The 26,171-nt window shown below is 29.6% G+C and overlaps 2 protein-coding genes and 1 pseudogene across 3 annotated transcripts in view; 2 read left to right on the forward strand and 1 right to left on the reverse strand.

Moving 5' to 3' along the window:
- The window catches only part of LOC142321341 (endoplasmin-like), a 41,449-nt gene extending 40,322 nt beyond the window's left edge, over nucleotides 1-1,127 (forward strand). For both annotated transcript variants that reach the window (XM_075359344.1, XM_075359343.1), the window contains exon 3: nucleotides 1,053-1,127. The gene's annotated coding sequence lies outside the window, so the exon portion shown is untranslated. The remainder of the gene's footprint in view (nucleotides 1-1,052) is intronic.
- On the forward strand, nucleotides 1-24,515 carry LOC142320791 (endoplasmin homolog; annotated as a pseudogene).
- Nucleotides 24,516-24,602: 87 nt separating this feature from the next.
- The window catches only part of LOC142321340 (NEDD8-conjugating enzyme UBE2F-like), a 28,404-nt gene continuing 26,835 nt past the window's right edge, over nucleotides 24,603-26,171 (reverse strand). Inside the window, exon 6 of the mRNA XM_075359342.1 lies at nucleotides 24,603-26,014. The gene's annotated coding sequence lies outside the window, so the exon portion shown is untranslated. The remainder of the gene's footprint in view (nucleotides 26,015-26,171) is intronic.

A 26,171-nucleotide genomic window follows, 5' to 3' on the forward strand; every position in this document is an offset into this window, starting at 1 on the left:
ATGGATTATTTAGTTCTTCAGAAGATGTCTTTACTTCATTTTACTAAAGTATTAGTAAAATTGTATTTGTAAAGTATTAGTTTAAAATTGTGTGTGAACAATGTGAGATGTAAAATATTGATTCTTAAAGATTTTTATTATTTTATTTTTTTAATTGTAATACTATCAAAGAGAAAGCTTGTTTTTTTTTCTTTTTAATGAACAATTCTTATTTAAAAGTTAGTAATTTTAAACCAATTAATAAAAAGCAGGCTGAATTTGAACCGTAGTTAAACTTATCTAAGTATCTATTTTGAATCGCAATGTATTTAAAGAAAATCTTAAAAAATTTCAGATAGAAATACCAAGAATACAATTCAGACTCTTACTTATTCCTTTAACAAACTTTTATTGAAGGACTGTAAAGTAACAACTCTTTTCTAACAGAAAGGTTGGAGAGCTTAGACTGCCACCTATTTTAATAGAAATTATTTTTTTCGAAACCAGTTTCCTACGCTTTGTTAAGTGGAACTACACAACCAGATAACGTTCAATAATTAATGAGACAAATTGGTGTAGTGAAAAAATGATTTATTTAATGGCAATGAAACTTTGACAGGAGGCTACCACAGGTTATTAAATGTGCCAGAGATGTCCAGGAAAATTCCCAGGACATATTCCTTCTCACTAGTTCATACCTCACTCATGACGCGGAGTATGGCGTCCTCAGTACCCTTTCCGAGATGAAACCCGTACTGATTTTACATCAATAAGCTTTGTGAGATGAGCCTCTCAACACTTGTTTAAGCATACAGCTTGATTATAATACATGACTTCACATTTTTTACTATTCTGCCAAATTTGAAACTGTTAAACCACTAATATGATATAATGTGCTCATATTATGCTTTCCTATGTGTAACTTTTAAAAGTATCATTGAAAGTTGTTCCACATTTTGGGAACATTTTCAAATTTCATTTCTTTTTGGACATGCTTCATATATTACTTGTCAGATCTTGTATATTAATGATTTTTGCAAATTATAAATTAATTTATTTTTCTATTTGTGTAGACCATAACCGAAGAACAACCTATTGATGATGAAGAAGCTGAACCTAAAACTGAGGAAGATGAAGAAGAAAAGAAAGATGAAGATATTGAAGCAGAAGATGCTAAAGAAAAAGAAGATAAACCAAAAACAAAAAAAGTTGAAACAACTGTCTGGGATTGGGAATTGGCAAACGATAGCAAACCTATTTGGACTTGCAAGTATGTTTGCTAAATGATTAAATCTTAATTTTTTTTTTAAATTTTTATAGCTATCTCAAACACATATTTCCTGTTTGTTAATTATTACAAGCTAGCTAAAGAGCTGTTAATTCCAAGCATGGGGCATATTCTTAAATGTTCTTTTAATTATAGGAGCGATATCTGTTGATGAAATAAACTAGTGATTTGCTTCTAAATTATAGGTATTGATTTCTGTTTACAAATACACATTATGCTGTAACAAGGAAAATATACAAAGATGCTGATGACATAGCTTGCAATGCAGGCAGCTGAGGAAGGTTTCTCAAAAAGGGTTCCAGTAATTTTATTGACTCAAAAAGTGTGAAACTACTTTGAAAGAAATATATGCTAAAAAGTTTTCATGTTTTTGAAAACTCATTCCACAAACTTTTTTTTGATTATGATAGTTTTTATTCATTTATTTCTTTCATCTCAAGAAATATCCGAAATTTTTAGTTTTTGAAACTATCGTATACTATTTGTGCTCAATGAAAAAATGAAACTATTACACTGTCATTTGATTGTTTGTGTGTATATATCTTTAATATTAAATGGAATTTAAACAGCCAAAACACAGTAAATAGATATGTTAAACTTACCACATTAATTCTAAGGATCAGTTTTTGCAGGACCTACATCTTCAGTTGGTATTTAATTCTATAATTACATAAAAATAAATTGTGAACTTTAAATTGTTAAAATTGTTAGTTTTATAAATTTTTAATATTACATTTTATTAGCACAGTGGTTAATATATTACTGAATTATTTGAATATTTAAAAAAAAAAATTATTATTATTTATTATTAATAATTTTTATTACATTTGGAGGAGAAAATAAAACTGGCAAAGATTGATCACCTGGCATTACGGTGCACGAGTGTGCTGCTGAGTTAATTATTGCAATAACTCGACTGTTTGTCAACAGATTTTTACAAATGAGGTCATGTTGTTGAAAATAAAATGCTTAATAAATTCTGTTATAAGTAAAAATTTTATCAAACAAATAATTACAATCATAAGAGGCTGCCATTTTGAAATTTTTGAAGTTGATGTTTTCAGAATTTTTTATTTTGTAGAATAAAACGCTAGACTTAGATTTGCCATATTAAATTAAAGTAGGTTTACCCGTTCGTGAAAAAATTTTTTTTTGTTGAAAATCATGAAATGACATCCAGAAATAAAACAAAGCAAAATAGGACTTACGTCGATATGAATTTTTCTGCTCATTTTGAATCTGTACTTGAATTTCAAAGAATACATCCCGGAACACTGTATATATACTAGAAGTATGTAATAACAAATATGTCATGTTGCAATAAATACAAACTTAAGTTTGTGTTTTTGTTCTTTAATTTACGATGTATTTTTTTTATATGTATTTTCATTAGGCCAGTAGACGTCAAAGATAAAGAATACAGTGAGTTTTATAACTCATTAACAAAAGATACTCAAGATCCATTGTCCAAAGTTCATTTTGTTGCTTTTGTTGAAGGTGAAGTGACATTTAAATCTCTTCTGTTTTTTTCCTAAAATGCAGCCAAGTGACAGTTTTAATAAATACGGCACACAAACTGATAATAATTAAAGTAAGTATTTTATATATCTATAATTAATTATAGACATAATTTTACAATAAACAAAGAGGGGTTGATTAATGCCTGAAAAATGTCAACAGATTAAGTTATTAACTGAATAGAGATTTTTGGGGCCAACGTTGTTTAACTTTTTAAATCTAATGGAGTGATTTATTATTACATGACTGATCATCTTATCTTTACGTCATACTTTATCTATTCCAAATGTTTTCATAAATCACTTGTAAGGTTTGTGTGAATTTTAACTCATCATGTGTGGTGTAGAATATGCCATTTTCTCTGTTTCTCCACATTTTTTTCTAAAGTGCATTTGTGTATAGGGCAAAAAAATTATTCATCTTTAATCATTTTTATACATCATTAACAATTGAATACAGTCTTAATCTTTTTACTTTGTGATTTTGCTTAACTACAGTATTTGATCTTAGAGATAACTGTTTAGTTTGTTGAGTTATGGGAAAAAACTGTCTATGAAATCTGGAATGTGTGTTAGTATTTGTTGGTAAAGTACATTCAAAACATCAATGGAAATATAAAAATTGTTTATTTGTTTGAACTTTTGATGAAATATGTGTGTAATTATTTTATCACACTAATACATTTTATAAATTGTAATTGTTATTTGTTTTTTATGTATATTTTTTAAATTTATTTGTTTGGTGAATATTAGAGTACAGTAATTTTAAATTTTGTGAACAGTAGTTGGAGGAAATGGTATTTTAGATGCGAGAGAACTAAGCTGTTGCTGGGTCAGAATGAGATGAAACCATGTCTCGTGTGTATGTCTTTCTGAAGACTCCAGGTGCTTGTCTCATTCCCCTTCCCTTTTAATATAGACCTGTTACACACACACCCGCTCACCAACACTTACCCAGAGCCAAACAAAAGAACTATTGTGCATCAACCAACTACACTTATAAAACTTAGTGTGAACTATGAATACTTTACAAATAAAATGTGTACTATTTATTCTAACATGTACTAGTGAAGTATTTTGAGATACATTTATAATTGGATTAAGCAAATGATTATTTATGTACAAAAGTCAGTGTAAGGAATTTTACTAAATTCATAAATAAATCGTAAAAATAAAATTAGATAAACTTGCTTTTTCTATGGCTGTATGTGCAATGTTTGAATTACGCAGCTGGAACCTGTATCATAATGAGGGTCAACTTATCAAAAGCCTATTTTTTCAAACACTTATCAATCAGAAGCGATTATGTTTAATTTTCAGCTGTTTTTTTACTTTGATTTTAATTTGATTTAGTAGTTAGCAAGCAGAGGTTAATTTGAAAGTACGTCTGTTGGTAACTAAGTTTCTATAGTATACTGTTCATACTTTTCTTAATTATATTGAATTCTGAGGAAGAAATGTCTTTAACGCAGACCAATATTTAACAAAATGTAGAACTTATTGTTTAATGTATTTTTTGGAAAAATTAAAAAAAGTTCCATAAACAATTATTTCTGTCTGATTTAATTCACTGATCCAATTATTTCTCAGCCGTACAAAAAATATGGTATGCAACTTTCTATAATAGCACTAAATGCACTCTTGCAAAGTAGCAAAGTATAGGTACTTGCTAACACTCGTGTCATAACTTACTTCAAATTAATGGCATCAATGCATACCTTAATGGCTACATTATAGGCTCATTGCATAATCTACTACTATTGTTTATGAACAGTTTAATAATAAACAGTAGTATTAAGATCTCTTTTTAAAAGAAAGATTATATCTTTTTTATTATTGATGTTTTGTTAACTATAAGATGGGAAAAATGTATTAACGCAATGAAATATGCTTATTGTTCACATTAGCTCATTAAAAAAAAAAAAGAAGTAAATAAAAGAATTTTGTGTTAAGGTGAACTATAATGCACATGATATGTGTAAGCCAATTAAATGTGCTTATTATGATCTATCTGTGCTGTAACATATGTGTGGCAAAGGTTTTTTAATTCAGAACATGATGTATTATATTAATCTATTATAAACAAAATAAAAATTGAAACAATTTCCTTATGAAATATCTTTTTTAAATTTTAACATGATTCTTTCATAGGTAATGAATAAGAACTTGTACTGAAACAGTTGTTTGGTCGGTGATAAAAAATAATTCATTGGTTAAATGTACCTGTTAATATGTGCTTGCTTTGGATTAAAAAGTGTGATGAAATTCTATATATTCTTAAATTTTTTATTTTTAATTATTATTATTTCTTTTTCAGTTTTTATTATGGATGAATTTGCTGACATGCTTCCTAAATATTTAGCCTTTATACGCGGTGTTGTTGACTCCGATGATCTCCCGTTAAATGTTTCTCGTGAAACATTACAACCCAAATTAAGTTATTAAAAAGAAAACGGTTAGAAAGGTGCTTGATATGATTAAAAAGTTAGAAGGGGAAGATGCGGATACTTTCTGGAAGGAATATTGAACTAAGTAAGTTTTTATATTTAATAGTTTTTTTTTTAGAATATACCTGGCTTATCCAAAAAAAATATGTAACTTTTTTTTATCATTTGCAGCTCTGCGGCATGTTCACCGCATTTTTACATCGGTTGGCTTTTGATAGACACCATTACAAATACAGCTTTGTTTGTTTTCAGTTGAAAGTTATTTTAAACGATGTTTAAAATGTTAAAATCGATGAAGAATCCTGCTGATAGTGAAATTAGGGTAGTTACCTGTTTTTAAATACGAGAAATGTCAAACTGCTGATCATCATCAGATTAGTGAAGTGTATGGAGAAAAAGCTATGAGTGATGGAACGGTTAGAAAGTCGGTGCAGCAGTTCAATGACAGATAATGTAGTGCGCAAAGAAGTTGTATATAGTAGCAAAGAAGTTGGTGCCCTTCCATAGTGATTAATGATTTGGTTAAAATAGATGAAAAAATTAAAGAAAATCGAAGGTTTATAATTTCTTCTATATATATTGAGTTCCTTGAATTTTAACAGACAATTTTGAAAGTTGGGTTTCATTAATAGTCTTACTCTGGAAAAAAATAAAACAGAAGTTTAAAACTACTGTCAACATAAAATATCAAGTACTTTGTCTTCTGGAGAAGAAAGAAGTTTTGTCGGTTGACTTCTTGCCAAAAGGTGAGACTATAAATGCTTCACTTTATTACGGTAGTCTTAAAAAAACATGTCGTGCAATCCAAAACAGGAGAGTTATGCTCATGCTCAATCATGGGATTGTTGCTTCATGATAATGTTTGTTTGCATGTTGGCAGTGAAACTTAAGAGTCTGATTGAATAGTTTGGCTGGGAGCAAACCACATACCCCCGACTTGACGCCAAGCGACTACCGTTTGCTTTTCAAGCTAAAGTGATGGCTTGCTGGTTAGCACTATAATGACAGTACTGATGCGAAAATGCTGTACAAAAGTGAGCAGTGGTGTTTCACTGGTGGCACTGTTCTTTGAGGAAGGATTGAAAAAACCGATAGGAAAATATGAAAAGCACTTTAGTAATGCTTGAAATTAGGTAGACGAATAGTTCAAGATATGCTTTTTCATGTAATTATAAAGTTATTCTGTTGAAACTTATGTTTGCTTTTTAATAAAAAAAACTGTACTTACTTTCTGGATACGTCTCGTAAAAATGAGAAAATAATTTCTCTTTCACTTTTTTCAATTACGCATAATGAATACAAGTATTTTTTTTAAATGGAAGATGCAGCCAAGCATACATAAAAAGAAAAATCAGTTAGTTATTTATTTTATTATAAATAATCCTTTTCGTTTATACTATTACTCGCCGAAAATCCTTAAAAATTGTAATATGACTGTGATATCTGTTTTTAAATGCATTATAATAGATTGACATTACAAGAACATTTTGATAATCTGAAAATTAAATGTTCTGAATCTTTATATATCTGTTTTTAAATTTTCTTACTAAAGAGCAGTGTTCGCTAGAGAACACATTTTTTTGCTCCTCTTGAAAACAAAACCATTCAGGTTTCATTAATATCTTTTTTCAAATAGACAAAAGCAGTCCCTCTTTACATTGTAAATTTTTAGATTAACCAGTAATGCTGTCAACATTTATGGCAGTAGAAAATTATTTATAAAAACTACATAAAAAATTGTGTTTATTATTTTTTTTTTCAGTCAAACACAAATGCTCTTTTGTTGTGTAGGATATATATTAGGAATGAAATGGAATATATGTCTTGTGAAGAAAAACAGGCTTAACAGTTTTCTTAATATGTTTATATCTTAGTGGATATAAAGTTTAATATTATACATTGCATAATATATATATATATTTATAATATTGTATACGTCTCATATTTCTGGATATCTTTTATCTTAGTGGATGTAAAAGTTAATATTATAATAGCTCATTTACTACTTTTCCTGTTCTTGTTTCAGTTTTAAATTGGGCATTGTAGAAGATCCAAGTAACAGATCAAGATTGTCTAAACTGTTAAGATTCCATTTATCAAATAAAGAGGGAATGACAACATTATCTGATTACGTATCGAGAATGAAACCAAAACAAACTCATATCTACTATATTGCTGGTGCTTCAAGACAGGAGGTGTGAATTTCTTTAATCGTAAGATTTTTTAAAATTTATCTTTGGTATCGATAATTAAAAGTAAGATTTCTCTTGTTACTGTTTTAAAGTTACTATGAAAGTCTAAAAAAGATTTTTTTAAAATTATTTCGAATTTTAGATATGTATTCCTTTCTTTTACTTTTAAGATGTGTTCAAATTGCTGCTGTTTCATGAACATGAAAGAGAAAAGAAAATGATGTTGGTCTAGAAAGATATAAATCAATTTCCTTAATTTGAACAAGATTCGATTTCAAACCTTTTGTATCTATAATAGTTATATTTTACAGAAAATTCTAATGAAATGAGAGGTACTATTATTATAAATTTTTAACATGTTAGATATATTTCTCTTCTGTTGTTACAGAAAAGCAATAAGAATAATTTTGTTTAGAGTTGAACAATTTATTAAAGAATGTGTGTGTTCAAAAACATGTAGTTCAACAATTCCATTGTTTTTAAGAAATCATGTCTTCCATAAGATATACTTTGAACTTTTCCAAATTCTTGAAATTTAGTATACTCTTATTCTCAATAAAATATTTGCATGAAGTCTTTTCTTCATAATAATCCCTAAGACAACATTTTTATTTGTTTGCCCTTACGTTAGATTAACATCATTATTTTAAACATACATATTTTTTTTTTTAGGTTGAAACCTCCCCGTTTGTTGAAGAAAAAATATGAAGTATTATATTTGGTTGAAGCTATTGATGAATATTCATTATCTGCATTACCTGAATTTGAAGGCAAGAAATTCCAAAATGTTGCCAAAGAAGGATTTACTTTACCTGAAGAAGGAAAGAAGGTTGAAGCACTTAAGAGCAAATTTGAAACTCTTACAAACTGGCTTATGGATAAAGGACTTAAGGATAAGGTAATTGTTGGTTTTGTAGTATGTTTGTTTTTTTTTTGTAACTAATTTCAGTCCTATAAATGTTACTAAAAGATATCGGCTGGGAATGAAGTCATCTTCTGTTATAGCTCATTCGCTTATTATGGAGTGTGTGAAATTCACGTATGATTTGCATTGTTAGAAGTGGGCATGAATGGGTGGGTTTGTTTTAGGTTACATGATACTTTTTCTTCAGTATTTTGTGTTACCGCAGATAAAGTGTATTTCTGATCGTAATCATGTTCTTGGCAAAGTGTAATTCATTAGGATCGTTAAGAAGAGGTATTACTGTTACTGTGAATGCCAAGTCGTTGTAAGTTATCCTCAAATTATGTGTCTCATGGTTATTGTAAGGAATAAATCGGTTTTTGTTAGGAATTCCTAGTTAGAGTTAGGCAGTACATGATATTTTGGAACCTACAATAATTTTTTTACAGTCTCGTTTTGCAGTATTAACATAATCTTGGCTTAGTGTTCGCTAATTTGTGAGAATTCAAGTAATTATTTCATAATTTTACCCCCGGTTTCTTTGTTAATTGATTTGTTGAAACTTTTGAAAAGATAATTAAAAAAATAATTTTAAAACATTGTGAACCGCTGTGAGATTTTTGTTTTATAATCTTAATGTTAAAAATAGAAAATATCTGTTTTAATTTTTAACATAGTTTTATGTTAATAAGTCCTAAGCATATACATCTTACTGTGCTTTCTTGTGTCTTATTCATGCGTATTTTGGGTATGTAAATGTATGCAAGTAGTTAGAAAACAAGAAAAGTGTAAATAATCATTTACATATGATCATAATAAATAGGCAAATATAGTTTTTATAATTTTATTGTTAAATATTTAAGCTACTTTTAAAGTACTGAAGGTTTACTTAGAGAACTTTTGGAACCGATTAGCTGCAACTTTTTCTGAGGAATTACTAATAGTATTATTGTTAATAGCATCTGTCTTAAAAAGATTAGGAAACACCCAAACAAATTAGGTATATGATTGAATAATGTGTTTTGCAAAATCTTTCTGTTGTGCGATGTATTCCCTGTATAACAAATTGCACCTTATATTTGTGGGCAAATTCAGTAAGCCCAGTTAAGTATTTAGGACACAGTCTCTACTGTTTAGAAAACAATTTTAAAATCTACTTATAATTGTCAAGTTAGCAGTTTTATTTTAATAGAATACCCACTTTCTAATCGCATGTAATTATCTTTAATTAAGATTTTCTAGTGTTAATGTTAATTTCATTATAAAACCGTCTACCCACAGACTGATTTGGGTAAATTTGATGTAAAAACTGCTTTAGTTTCTTTTCATATTAGGTTAAGATTTATAATCAAATTAATTATAACCACCCAATTACTACTACTGTAGTATAACCACCATATATACTAATTACATTCATAGTATATTGTAAATTTACACCCATCTTCACTGTAAATTCACCCTACTCTACTCCATATCCCGTCGCTAAACAGTGATATAACATCTGGCGTGATAGAAAAACAGCTTTAGTGGTCCTTTTTGTTAAACGATCCATATTTAGAATTTGAGTAGAATAGAATATAGAGACTGTGGAAGTCGGGCAATCCATCCAACGCATCGCTGTTTCATTAAGATTTATTTTATTAAATAAATGTACTAAGAGAAGATAATTAAATCTGAACTTCAATTCATAAATAATTTCCATAAACCCTTAGGTAGGTGATACATGTATATAGATATAAAATACATAATTATATATGTGAATTTTTTAATTTACTTAGTACATCAGTGAATTGAATATTTAAAAGAAAAATTTTAATGAAATTTCAATCTTGGCCCTAAATTTATGTTTAATGTGTAAATTATCTCCCAAAGAATATTTGCTTGAGTACATTATGTAATGTTCTTTACCCAAAAAAGAAATGTTTCGTAGCAGAATTAAGTGCCTTTACCCAAGGTGAAGGCCAGATTTCGCAAGCTGAGCAAAAATAATTAGAATGTAACTTTTTCTGTGAAATGGAAATTACAGATTTAATTAGAATGTAGTATTTTTTTGAGAAATTGAAATCACAGTCCAGGTCCAATGTCAATATTTATTCTGTTTTGATTACATAAACATTCAAAACAAATTAATTCTGCTAAAGTTCAATTTTAAAAGATTTTAATAAACTTCTTTATTCTTCAAGTACATCAACATTGTACCGTGTACAAAATTTTGTTTGTAGCATTGCATAATGTACTCGAGCAAGTATTCATTGGAAGATAATTTACAAATTAAAAATAAATTTAGAGCCCAAGAGTGAAATTTGGAATGCCAAAATACTTCTTCAAATTAAAAAGTGAAATAAATAAATGATTAATTTTGACATTAAATATTCAGTACATATGTGTGTATTATATACATATGAATAACAACTACCTGAGGGTTTATGAAAATTCTTCATGAATTGAAGTTCAGGTTTAAATATCTTCTGTACTAAACAGATTAAACATTTTTAACTAAACATTTTATTCGAAACTTGCTAGTATACTATTTATACATATGTCAAATATGTTGGCAAACTTCTGGCAACATTGGTGCTACAAAAATGGTTTATTCTATCGCATAAAAATAGCAATTAATTGTTCTGTATCAAAATTATAGTTAGAAGTAGCTGATTTTATCACAATCAAATAACTAAGATTATTCACTGAAATAGCTGTTTGTTAAATAAATATAAGAGGTCTTGTTTGTTATCGCACTGCCAAGTTTAATTATCGTGGAAAACTAAAAACTTTAATATGTTGTTTTTTGATAATCAAGTTACATAAAAAAAAATGTTGGAACAATGACAAGTACCATTCAACATTATTAAACTTATTCTCTCATGTTACAGAAGAGGGCTGTTAGATTTCTATTTGGCTACTATGGAGGCTCTTATAATCTACACTTTCATCCACTGTAATAGTAATAGCTAAGTTTTATATGAAAGTTCAGTAAACAACTCTGCTGTTTTTTTTTTATGTACACAGGGTTGGTACACCTTTTTAAGTACTTAAGAATACTACAATTTGAAAATCTAAAATTAACACAGTGCATAGGCTGGTTATTAGAGAAAAAATGCTGATTATTGCCTCTTAGTTCCTGCTTACCAAGTAAAATTGATTGAGTGAATATGTACGAATATAACAAAAGCTAAAAAAAAAACAAAAAAAACAGCAGTTTTTTTCAAGTCTTCAGAAAGTCCAACTATAGGAGGTTTGTTTGCAAAGTGGTGTTATTCTATAAAATTTGTTGAGGCTTTAGAAGTAATTGTCTGTGATATGAATGAAGACATTTAAATAATAGTTGTTTTTATTATTAAATACTAATTTCACCTCAGTTAAACACAATATTCAATTTGATTTTTTACCCGTGAATATTCATAGCATTAATAAGAACTTTAATGAATTTATTTATTTGTTGTATAATATTTTTGGCATTATAATTTTGACAGAAAAATTTTGGTTTAACCTGCTACAAAATCATTAACAAATGCAACAAAGTTTATTAAAAGATAATCTAAATTTGATATTGTTTTGTGTAAGTTGTTTGAATGTAATGCATTAATCACTGAAATAGTTTGATAATAGTGAGTCATTACAAACCATTAGATTAACAATAGTTACCGAATAAAGTTAGTTGATTACACCACCTAGTTACCCAGAAATTAAATACTGGATGACGATATTAGCAATGACATTAGGCAAATAATTTGAAAAAGTCATTTGCACTATTTGAATTTATGAAATGTTTAAATGCTAAGAGAAACATTTGCTACATCATATAAATTGTTGTATATCACTATTTTTTACTTCCTTGTATGAAGTAAAGGAAGTATTGTGATTGCAAAAAAATTTTGTTTCCAGATTTCAACGGAAATATCCATTTTGACTAGTTTCAATGTGATATCTGTACGTATGTGATATCTGTACGCATATGTACATATGCACAACTCTATATATGTATACATAACTCAAAAACTATTAGCCATAGGATGTTGAAATTTTGGATTTAGGATTGGTGTAACATCTAGTTGTGCATCTCTGCTTTTGATTGTAATCAACTGAACCAAAAGTGTCCAAAAAAGCCCAAAATCCAAAACAATTTAAATTTTGGACTTAACTGCAGTAATAAGCCTTCATTGAGAGCTTTTCAATGATATATCGTAAGAGGTACTTATTTTCATTGGTTCCAGGTAGTGGCACATCAATTGGAATCAGACTTCATCTCATTTTTTTTTAACTTTCTTTTTTAATTTAAATATATTGATTTATTAATAAAAAACATAAATTCAAACACAATTATTATTAGTAAACTAAAAAACAAGCCTTTCAATACTAAGCTGAAAAATGATATAATTGTTTAGAAATTTAATAAAAGTATTAATTGATAACAAACAAAAAGTAAGAGTAAATTTCTTGAACACAAGAAATAATGCTAAGGTAAATACATTAAATATAAAAAGATTACTACAAAATAATTCACAATTCAGGAACCACAATTATTTTGAACACATATTTACATACATGTTGAGGATGCAGATAAAGCAAATTTTTTGTTTTGGTTTTTAATATTTAAAACTCATCAGCAGAATAATATTCTTCTCATAAAAGAAATATTTTTATACGTATTTTAAACAAATTGGTGAGAATATTTTTCAAATTGTTTGAATATTAAAAAGCCAATGGGCAGCATAACAAAACCCTTTTTCGTGTGCCTGTAGAATGGTGTTTTGTTTTCACACAGTTGAAAACAATTCCATTATCTGATTTGGTAACGGTGGATATTGTTACTTTTTAAGAATGAGATAATTCTTTTCTAAAGCAAAGATTACACATTCATAAAATATTAACCCAAGGATAAGTTAAGATATTTAATTTTCTAAATAAAGGTCTACACGATTTCTGCTTAGGGGGTTCCTCCAGATAATGCAGCCCATTTTTGTCTTCAAAATTTGTCCTGATACTATTGACATGACTTTGCACTTTATATTCATGTAAACATACTAAATATTTAATAGTGTTGATAAGCTTAGCATTTAGAACAAAACAATACAGTTTTATTTATGTTACAAATGAAATCAATTTGATCACCTCATGAGAATTGTCACTTAATAAACTAAACACCCAGAAATTTTTCTTTGTGAGCAGCAGAAATACTACAATGGGAAATCCACGCTAACAGCAATGTTATTTCTACCTGTGAAGCCTAGTGCAACGGTTTATCTGTATTTAAAGTTAGATGTTTGCAGTCCAGTGAATAATTTTTTGTTGTTCGAATTTCAATTTCTTTTAAATAACAATTTTCAGATGTAGAAAAAGTTGTATTGTGCAAGAAGGGTTACAATGAATGCTCATAATTTTTTTTAGGTAGGTCATTTAATAAACAATAAAAAAAGCAAGGGACTGAGAACACTTCCCCTGAGGCTCTCCGCATTCTACATCTTATTTATTATGGACTTAATTTTATATGTGCATTTTTATCAGAAGATGAAATTTTAACTATTTGATTACAGTTGGTAAGGTATGAGTTAAACCAGTTCTGAAAAGCTCCTCTAATAATATAGCTACTAAGTCTTTTCATCAATAGAAAGTGTGTTACTAAATAGATTGCTTTACTGAGGTTGCAAAAATTTTAAATGCAATCTTTTTGTTATCTACAGAATTTTCCAAATACTGGAAAATGATTGTTAGTAGTTGATTGTTTTATAAACTATGAATTATCAAAAATGGTTGTTTTATAAACTATGCTTTTTGAAAAAGTTGTATGTTGTTTTTCATAATTTTTTCAAATACTAAAGAAAGTATGGACAGTAATGAAATTGGCATATGATTTTGTAAATTAAGTGCCTTTCTTAAGAAGGGAGTAACAAACATCTTTTTAAAATGAAAAGTACATAAAATTTTATTTCATTAATAACTTCTGATTTTTTTAAAAATTGTTATTAAATTATTATTTATTGTAAAACTTTTTTTACAATTGGAGGTTAATAACTATTAATAAATCAATATATTTAAATTAAAAAAATGAAATGGGAGATGAAGTCCTTCGAACTGATGTGCCTTCCCCTTGTAAGATCCAAATATTTCATTAATTAAAATTTTATTTGGCTATAACTCTGGCACCAATGAAAATAAGACCACTTTTGCTATAATGTTAAATGAGGGCTTATTACTACAGTTAAGAAAAATTCAAATTGTTTTTTGATTTTAGGCTTTTTTGGACATTTTTGGTTCAGTCGATTGCAATCAAAATGGGAGGTGCACAACTAATGTTACAACAGTTCTAATTCCAAAATTTCAACATTCTACAGTTAATCGTTTTTGAGTTATGCGAAATACATACGTACGTACAGATGTGATGCCGAAACTAGTCAAAATTAATTCAGGGATGGTCAAAATGGATATTTCCGTTGAAATCTGAATTTTTTCACGATCACAATACTTCCTTTACTTTGTACAAGGAAGTAAAAACGACTTATTTTTTGTTCTCGATCTGAGTTTTTCAACACATTCATGAAAACTCCTCTTCTCAGAACATCCTCTATAAAGTATGCGTGAAACCTAAAATGAAATTGTAGAACATTTCGTGGCCAGTTATAATTGACCATGCTGTGGACCTACAGTTGAAGAACACTGCTACATTTTTTTCTACTGTAGTATTGTTTCACGACCAACAAACACTACTCCACATAATCATTTAAAGAATACCTTCCAGCTCTTAAATTGATATTTGATGTTAGCAACTTTGTTTTTGCATGAAGTTCTGCTTTCTTGAGTCAGGCTGCTTATTTATCACTATCTTGCTTGGACCATCCTTTTTAGTTTTGTTATCTAGGTAACAGAATTTTGAAATTTATGGTTCCCTTATCATAATATACAAAGCTTACAAAACAAATTGGGGTTTTAAAGCTATTAAATATCTCTTAACATTGACTCTTCGGTGATGAATCACAAATAAAATGAAAAAGTAACTCCAAGTTTTTGCCGCCTATTAAGTCTTCAGCATGAATACTTTCCATGTGGCACACACCTAACCGATCGGAGAATTTTGCCCACACTTTAATCAGCTCGTCTGGAGTAATGGAAACAACAGCTGCTTCAATAATGGTCTAAAATTGGGTAAATAGGTTAATAGTGGAGGCACAAACACAAGATCCTTTATAATACCCCAAAAGAAAAAAGTTACATGGGGGTCAGATTGGACAGTCTGACCCCATAAAAAAACTGGGGGTCAGCTGTTACAAATAAGTTCTGTTATCGGGTCCATGTCGACCGATCTAGCAGTTGGAGAAAATGTCATTCATCTAAACCCGCAAAGAGTTATGACATGAGAAGGTGCACCATCTTCTTGCCAAATAAAATTCTCTGGCCCCACCTTGCAGTTGAAGAAAGACCCATATATGCAGCATATCCAAATAAGCAGCAACTCCAGTTATGCTTCCTTCAGTGAAAAAGTATGGTCCATAAGCTTGCCCTCAGGATATTGCCCAGATAATTCTGGGGAGTCTTTTTTGTGTTGTAGAAGTTTGAGAGGATTTTCTGATAATAGATATAAACATATGTGTGTTAACACGCCCTCTAAGATGAATTGTTCACTTATGACTGAACACAATACGATCAAGAAAGTCCTCATCTTCATGTTGCAACATTTGATCGCGAAGACTGTATGCTCAGCTAGTCAGTAGGCTGTAAAGCCTGAAACAGATGTTAACAGTATGGATGCATATGTAAGTGATTCCTTAAAACATTCCACACTGGCGTTGGTAGTTCACAGGCGGCCTTCCTTACAGATTTTTTAGGACTAAGGAAGAAAGACTTCCTGACCTGTTCAACATTTTTTCAGACATTCATAATTACCCCTTTCTCCTCCCTTTGCACAGTCATCCAGTTACTTCAAACTTATTATGCCATCGACCGATGTTACTGTCTTTTGGAGAATCACAATTAGACTTTTTACAGAATCTCTTGAATTGTAACTAAAGATTCACATTTAGCAAACTATAAAACGCAGAAGACTTTCTGTTCAGGAAAAGCCATCGTCAAGTGGAACTAGAATTGACCACAACTAAAATTGGTGGACACAATCTTTTGGAAATGATTCTTCCATCAAAAATGTCTTGTAGCATCTCCATAGCAGAGTGAGCCATATGGGAAGTGGCGCTATTGCAACCCTGTTGCAACCAGAAGTCATGCTCATCCTCTTGCAATAAGGTTATGAACTGTTTTATAATTGTTAGATGGCAGTATTCGTAGTTTTTTTAATAAACCAAGAGTCCTAATATTCATCGCCTTGAAACTGCACATCATATGCCTTACTTTTTTTGGGTGCAGGGGAAATTCAGAGGAAATGTTGGGATTTTCAGTACTCCAGGTTCAGTAGTTCTGATTATTAACTTCCCACGAGGTAAAACCACGCTTCATCTGTGAAAAACACTTGATCTAAAATTCCAATGTTGCCTGTAATGAAGTTCTTGAACCATTGACAGTAGTGAACTCTTTTAGCATAATCAGCATTAGCTAGCTCATGGAAAACCTGTATTCAATACTGATAATATTTCAGCAATCTCCTCATTGCAGTCTGAGCTGATCTTTGCAAATATTTATGAGGAGATCTTGTAACTACTTCTTTAATGTCCTGTATCACCTGTGTACTGCATGTTTCTGGCCTAACACCAAACCTGTTTCACGACATTTTTAAACCTACTTTTGAAAAACACTTTTCACTGATATTTTCTTTTCAAATTTCTCCTTGAACTTTCACAGACACACAACGCACAACATGAGTTTGTCCCTAAATAAGTTTCCATCACAAATACATGTTCTTCAACAGTTAACCACATTTTAACAAACAACACACGGTTATGCAACCTTGTTCAAAAGCCAATACTTGACTAGCAATAAACAGTCCTCCCCACACTGGTTCCATTCATACCATGTCTTCCACATTATTTACCCATCTCATGCCAGTATATGCATTTAGTATAAATTGATGAGTGATGGGGCCTATTTTAAGTTGAACACTGTGTAACAAATTAAAACCCTGATAAATTTTTGGAAAAATATAGTTAAAAGAAGAGACAGACTTATAGGCCACATACTAAGGCATCCTGGAATAGTCGCTTTAATATTGGAAGGACAGGTAGAAGGAAAAAATTGTGTAGGCAGGCCACGTTTGGAATATGTAAAACAAATTGTTAGGGATGTAGGATGTAGAGGGTATACTGAAATGAAACGACTAGCACTAGATAGGGAATCTTGGAGAGCTGCATCAAACCAGTCAAATGACTGAAGACAAAAAAAAAATTTTTTTTGTACACCCAGTATATTCAATTTCTTGTTATCCTCCTTTTCATTAGCTCTTTTGTTATTATTTCATTACTGTTGTTTTACTTTTAAGTTGAATTTCTTTACAGATTGAGTTGCTCTTTAAAAATTGAATTTTTCTCTTAACTATGTACACATGCCATTGAGATTTTTTCTAATTTATCTTTAGTTTCTTAAGAAAAAAAATATTTCAGGAAATTTCAACATATTTATTCTTTCTCCTCTCTCGGTTAGTTCTCTTTCAAAATTTTCTTTTAATTCCTGTATTGTTTCTAATGTATGCAAGTTGAAAAGTAATAATATCAGGTTATATCCTTATCTAATACCTTTCTCAGAGAGCTACAGGTTTTTGTAATGTACTGCTATTATTATTGTGTCCGATTCTTGCACAGATTATGTACTATTTTTAAGTGCAAACTATTATAAAATTTTATATATATCATTCCATTCTACATTATCAAATATCTCCTCTCAAATGCAGGGGCCCTGTTCTAAAATTTGTCTTATAAGAGTCTAATAAGTCTTAGAGTAGGAACCTCCTTGCTTCTTTCTGAAACAAAACCAGTCAACTTCCAATTCACCTTCTAATTGGCTGTAAACTATCCTACTTAGTATTTCTTTTGCATTAGATATTAGACTGATAGTACTTCTCACAGTTAACTGTTCCTGCTTTCTTTGGAATACTTACAGTTAGAAGTACTTACAGGTACTTCTCCCATCTCACAAACTTTACATAGTCATGTGTATAATCTATTTAGTTTCCTGAATAATCTGATTTCTGTGTAGTTCTGTTTGTTATAGATTAAATAGTAATTCTGATCGTATATCATCTACCCCTACTCCAGTTCTGTTTTAAGTCTTTAAGAGCTTTATCAAACTCTTATCTCAGAACAGTCTCCTCTAATGCCGCCATAGATTTCTTTCTTTTTCTTTCTCCATTTGATAACTTTTCCTCTATAGTTCAATAAATTCTTATCACCTACTAGTTGCTCTTCCTACCCTTGATTTTCCACATATACCTCTCATACTAATAGATTTTGACTTCATTCACTGTACTTGGAAGTTTTCTCTATTAGATAGATTTCAAAAGAAAGCTACCTATTGTAATGGGTACCATGGTTCTACTTCTGGAAAATTTTGACATATCTTTGCGTTTCACATCCCTCAGACCCCAAAACCACCGTCAGTTGCAAAGTCTATATATACATATAAATTTCACTTTCTTGTGGACATGATAACTGCTGTAATTTTGCACCAATCACTTTCAAATTGATACATACAATATGACAATCCAAAATCTTGTTGGAGTTTGTTAATGGGCAAAATTGGACCATCGGGATGGAAATGGGGGCTTTTTCGAAAAAAAAAATAACTAACTTTCTTATTAAGTGAAATATCAAATTCGTTTAAAGTTCCTACTATTATTTGGATAAGGACCTAAAACTTATCTTAGTAAAGATTTTTGATATCACCAACCATTGGCCCAGTGGGTGGATAAAATGGGGTTTCAATGACAAAAAAAAACATACCTCCCTTAATAGGCATAGTATCGAATCTATTTAAATTGGTCGTAAGTCCTCTAAACATTACCTAAAACTTTTCGGAAGCAATTTTTGATATGACCAACACTTAAGGCAAGGGATGACCAAAATTTTGCTGGAATTGTAAGGGCTTGTCGTATGCTAAACATATGAAACTTTTTTCACATGCCATTGTCATATGCCAGTCATTGTCGTATTGAGTAAATTTGAAGTTTTTCTTAACTTTAAGGTGGAAATCCTTTTTATCTCCTACTTAGCACTGGTGAAATCTACCACCGCCTTCCAGCCTACTGAAAGGGATTTTTTTTTTTTATGCTACTTCCACCCTTCCAGTAGTCATATATCTTATTCCAAATCATTTCTATATCTCTGCTGCAACCAGTTCTATTGTACTATTTTACTACTTCTATTAAGTTGATATCTAAAGAACCTACATAATTTCCTTAATCATTTCTATAATTTTTTAGTTTCTATGCCCATCCATCATTCCATGATTCTCTACCAAATGTTGTACCTAATGTTTCTTCTACTTTAGTCATGCTATTTTTAAAATTTACCCATTTTTTAACTGATTCTGATTTTCCTATAATTTTTAGCCACTATTACTGTTATTTGTTCAAATTTAACTTTGCATTGTTCTCTTTTAGTTTATGTTCCATTTCTTCTCATTTTTTCTGAGTTTCTTAACTTCACCTTATGTTTTGTCAAAATTAGATCAGAATCAGTATTTTCTGCTAGATACATTTTATTGCCCATAATTTGCTTTCAAAATCTCTGACCTACTAATCTCTGTGAGATTATATCAATTAATATGTACCTTCTTCTTGTTCTCACCCAGGCACGTGTTCATTTATGCTTTTTAAAAATGATGCTTGAAATTTCTAATTTATGTATGGTGATCTAATGCAAACTTCTGAAAATCTCGTTCCTCTTTTATTCGTTGATTGCTCATATTTCTTTCATAGCATTCTATCCTCTGCAAAATAACCTGACTAAAAATCTGTTTGTCTTTTCATTTCATAATGTTTATTAATACTCTAATAATAACCGTTGTATTTATTTTTCTAAATTAGCCACCCTACCACTCTTGTTTAACCCATGAACATTGCATGCTTTGGCTTGAGGAGTGACATACTGCTTCATCCCACTGGTTCTATAATAACTGTAGCCTCTTGAGCAGTTACTATGCAGAGACCTGTCAGGGGGGGCGGTGGGGGGGGGGTTATTTTACCTCCAGACTATCTTATCCAGAAGATGCCATCATACTGTTTAAAAAAGAAGAAGAAAAGAATTGAGGAAAACTTTTTCTCAGAAAATATAGCTGTAGTTTTCCATTGCCTTTAGCTGGACAGTACATGGAGCCTAAAGTACCTCACAACTATTAGGGCAGCCACCCCCTTTTAGGAAGAACCTTTTTATCTGGCATTACAGATACTTATCCACTATGGTAGCACCTGTAATACAGTATGTACTTCTCAAAGGTGTGTAAGCTTCTGTAGAGGGTTAGTAGCTTATTTGCAGGCAGCCAGTGCTAACCTTTGGCACAGAAACCTTGTCAGTTTTTTTTGGATTTTTTAATTGCATTGTCCCTACTCATAGACTGTACTTCATTATACCTCAGATACTACTGCTGCCTTCCACACTTCTTATTCAGTTCACTCCTTATTTTCATCATATAAGTGATCTTTCTCTTACCAGGAGACACCCTGTTGTCCGCAGGAAATAATTTATGATTCAGTGAGTCAGTAAAAATTTGGCCGAACAACAAATAGGATGCTGATTAGCATGCTGCCTTCTAGATCAGGTAGTCTCAGGATTGATTCCTGGCAAAGATTTGACTTTTCTTCACCTATCATTTCATTCATCTCATCCTAATCATAAAACATGTGTAAAAGTACATTGAAGGTCAAAATAGTAAAGCAAGACAAAAAAACATATAGTGTTATAGTCTTTTAATTTAAACTGGTTATAAGGCTTGTTAATGAATGTCTTTGTTAGCTTTTGTACTTTAACTGGATAAATTAATGATCTGAACTTTTTATGTGTTCTTATATAGTAAGGAAATTTTTCAAACATTTGCATCCTGTGAAGAACTTTTAGATTAGTTTGTTGTTTAGTTTCATAAATAAAAATTGGCCTCGAAATTCCCCCTTCCTCAAATATCTAAACAGCTATTTTTTTTTACTTATTGAATATTTTTTAACCAAATTTTTCTAAATGTCTTCCTAGACATAGTAATAGTGCAAGCAACCTAAAAAAAATTACTTTGGGGGTCAATATTGGTGGGCAGAAGCCAATCAAAATTTAAAAATATAGATTTTTTTGAATTTTTAAAAACATTTTTTGATTTATTTAAAATTTTCAATCATAAACTTCTAGTAATAATATAATATATGAAGTCGAAAGTTTGTTTGCCTGTGGATTTATTTGTAACAGCAGCATACAAGAACCAACTGGCCGGTTATTTTCACATTTGCAGGGCACATTTGTGTTTTCCTAGGGAAAATTTTAAACCGTAAACCAAGGCACTAGCCCCCTTCGGAATACTAGATCGTGAGCACCGGTATTGTTTGGTGGTTGGGTTTCAATTAACTACTACACATCTCAGGAAAGGTTGATCTGAGATGGAAGAAGAAGACTACACTTTATTTACATTCATACATATCATTTACATTCATACATATCATCCTCTGAAGTAATACCTTATGACAGATTCGGAGACTAAATAGAAAAAGAAAAAAGTTTGAAGTCATGAATTAACGATATTCATTAAAAAAATTTATTAATCCTTATATTACATTATTATATTTATGTCACAGTGGCAAATTTTCTGTTGTCAAAGGTTGTGTAATTCAGTTGTCATAGTTACTATCGGTCTGCAATTTAGTTTCTTTTTTAAGTTTCTATAAAGCCTGAATACTTTACTTGTTATTTATCAGTATTACTCTCACAACCATGAGGGTAACAAACACTGCAGGGGTCTAGAAGGTGAATGGGAATTGCGAGCGAAATGAGCTCTGATGCCCTGAGGAGCCCATGGAGATCATCTGGGTCGACCTGGGACCTGATGATCTAGGTCAGATGGTCAGATGAGCGAAGCAAGCTCCGACTGGCTAGTTTTACAATAAAACTTTATCATAAATTACCCCCACAAAAAAATCTCAGGTAACTTTTTTCAAGTATAAAATTATTTTTCCACAATATAAGAATAACCAATGCCAGGAAAATATTACAACTTTGTTGTCAGCTTTTTTTTTACATCAATTATTATAAGAGTTTTTAATAAAATTATTAAAGTTTTAAAAATTCTTCCTGATTAATTTTAATGAAAACAGTATGAAGAAGCAAAATGGATTGTTTACATGTGGTCTCATTGCCTTTATAGTATCAGAACTGTTACTTTGTAGTCACAGTTATTACAAGGTAACAGTGCTGGTATAAATTTTTGGCCAAAAATCAATTAAACATTTTGTGTGCGTATATAGATCTACACAGCTGACTGAAAGCTGATTTTCTGAATGCCTAACTATCCAGATCGCTTACATTTGCACCAGGCAATTTAAAAAAAAAGTTAATACTAGATTCAAAACATCTAAAATACTATTTAAATAAAGCTTTGCTACAACAGGAAATGTATTTTAACGATCTCTGTTTTTACTGGGTTTATAATTGACCTTTTTGCCATTCATACAGCAAAAACAAATGTAAATTTACATCTGCGTTAAACTAATTATATTAACTTCTAAAAAGATTGATGAAACCACATTAATTGCTTGTGCAAGAACTACAATGTAATGACTTGCATCTAAGGCTATCACACAAAAAAGCTTATGAATGTTTGCCTATCATTTTGCAATAAACAAAAAGAATGCAATTCTACATACATTCTTTAAAATGATTTCTCGATCTTGCAGTTCATAAACAATGATCGAGATTAAAGCAAGTACAGATTATAAATATTTTAACACTACAATGGTGTGTGCTCATGATTTCTACTATTCCAAATTGTATATTTGTAAAATAGATTATGTTTTTTTTTAGTTGATGTATTGTGTGTTACAGCCAACTCATCCACTACCCTAAGGTCAATGTAGTAAGAACCAGTTGTCAAACATAGTACTTGCTAATAGCAACCCCGTTTTGTACTGTTTATGATGAATACCGATAACATAACTTTTACATAACAAATAATATTTGTTCTATGTACAGGTTTTTTAGCAGTTTATTGTCTAAACCATAGCGCTGTTGAATAATTAAAAATATTATTATTTTCATTCTACAAAACTTAAAAAAACAGGTTTTTATAAAGCTTCTCCCTATCGTAATGACATTATGCTCACCTGAAATAGAGAAAATAATTTTAAATGATGAAAGCGATAGTGAAGAAGAGGATTGGACTGGACATAGAGGGCCAGTAAATTGGTCATCTAGATTACCAGATCTTATTCCCTTAGATTATTGTTAATGTGAATATGTGAAATGAGAGATATACAAGCAAAAAGTACAACTATACAGGTGATGAAGTAATTGATCGTATTCTCAATGTTGCTGCTCTAAAACGAAAAATGAAGAAATTAGGTTGGCGTCAGAAAATGTAGTGAAACAAGTTGAATACATTGATGTCAATGGGGGAATTTTCAAACATTTATTTCAAATCAATATAGTATAAACCAGTGAATATTTTTTTAATATTATTTTTCAAAGATCTATATTTATTGTACTAAAAACAACAGTTTTTAATTTTTACAAATTCATAATATTTTTCTGTTAAGTTTTGTTCTATTTTGTTTTTAATAATAAAAGTTGATTTTTTTTGTTTTTCATATACTTTATTTCATCAATTTCCTTAAAATTAAATTCTCTACAAGTTTTGATAATAAAATTTACAGATTTATTAGTCATTTAACAAAGATATTGTACTTCAAACATAAAAAACATGTTTTTTGTCAACAAATTTTTCTGTTTTCATTGGATAATCATGAAATTTACAGGAGCAACACTTATGGTACCTGCTTTATTACATTTTTCAGATAAAAAAGACATACAAAGCCATCAAGTTTACCCCTTATATAACGCCTTACAAATTTCTCCACGGTAAGTGAAATCCAGGTTAAATTTTTCACTAGCCGTAAATCATAACAAAGCATTTTCAGACATTTCTTTATTTGAACCTTTTTCCTATGACAAGCTCTAGGATCAGTCTCCAAATTATTCCCCTTTCCTCCTGAATCAGCTAGTATATATATCTTTTTTTTTTCAAAAATTCAAATTCATTAACATATTGACCATTGCGTTTAATAAATTTTAATATTATATGAAATATAAACCACCAAAACACAGTAATAAAAATTAAGTTAAACTTACCATATTAATTTCCAAGAATCAATTTTCATGGCATCCAGCATCTTCAGTTAGTATTGGATTCTATAATTACATTATAAAACAATTCTTAAAAAAAAATTGTTATTGTAATACAAATTACATAGTAATTATAGAATTCAATACCAACTGAAGATGCAGGATGCCGATAAAATTGATTCTTAGAAACTAATATGGTAAGTTTAACTTATCAAATTACTGTTTTTTGGTGGTTAAAAAAAAAAAAAATAAAAAAAAAATATTTTGTGTCATACAACACAAAATATATATATATTTTCCCAGCATAAGGATAGAACACTCAACAGTAGTACATTTAAAAAAAAAAATAATTAAAATAATGACGTATGGTGAGAAGTAATTTAATACAATAACTTGCATTCTGTATTATCAAATCTCTCCTTTAACTAAATCCAACCAAATACCCAAAATATCTTTCCTTGTATCAAATATATATTTAGTTCTATTACTAGGTGAAATAAATAAAAAAATATACGCTTTTAATCACTTATTATCTTAAGTCATTCATTATTTTTAGTTATTCATTATTATTATACTTTTAACTATTACTTCTTGTATAATAAATATAAAATTCATTGACTATTTTTATTGCAGTTATTTATAACAAATTTTTTTACAGGTAATTCGATTTAAATACAAAAACAAGTTATATTTTGTTATGATGTGCAACTTATGTACTGTTCTAATATCATTTATTTTTTACAGATTCTAATTAATCTCTTAATGTAACGTCATCTAAAGGCAGTGATATTATGTATGAGTTATTAATAACTTTTTTGGCTTCAAATTCCAGTTAGTATTGGCATTTTGTATATACTATAAAATTCATCCTTCCTCATCTTTCATAACTATAACAGTTAACAGTTGTTAAGTTTACAAGAAGGTAAAGCTAGTTAAAATTACTGGATTATCCTCAATATTACATACAAGTGAAACATTTTTTGGGTAGAGGCATAAAATGATAATTCCTGACAGGTGGAAAGCTAATAAAAATGACAAGGATTCCTCTAATCACATGAAAAAATTTAATATGCTAAATGACAAAAACGAAACTGCTGTTTGTTAAAAGCTGAGACCATAAAGATTAAAATATGAATTTACTTTATTACACAAAGTATTATACATTATACCATCTTATATTTGTAATTTAAGGTTTTCTTTAAATAATAATACAAAAAAAAAAAAGGTTAATTAATATCTTACACAACTGCTTACTCTTTTTTTATGATTAATTCATCACATACAGTCAATGCTTTTGTGTGGGAATGTGATATATTGCACTCAAAAAATAGAGAAAAATGCCAAGCCAACTAGGATTCAAATCCAGAACCTTCTGGATGAAAGTTGAAAATCCTAACACTCCTTCATGGAGGTCAGTGTGAAGAGTACCTATGTTTATGTTACCTAAATTTAAATAAACATAGATAATAAATATTTAATTTAAATAATAAATATATACAATATATAACAAGTAAGAAAGTAAAATAAGTACCTCACAAAATAAAAATGTGAGTTGTGAATAGTTCAAAAACATATTTAAAAATACTTAACATGTATTTAG

Source organism: Lycorma delicatula, chromosome 3 (genome assembly GCF_047948215.1).
Source record: "Lycorma delicatula isolate Av1 chromosome 3, ASM4794821v1, whole genome shotgun sequence".
NCBI lineage: Eukaryota > Metazoa > Arthropoda > Insecta > Hemiptera > Fulgoridae > Lycorma > Lycorma delicatula.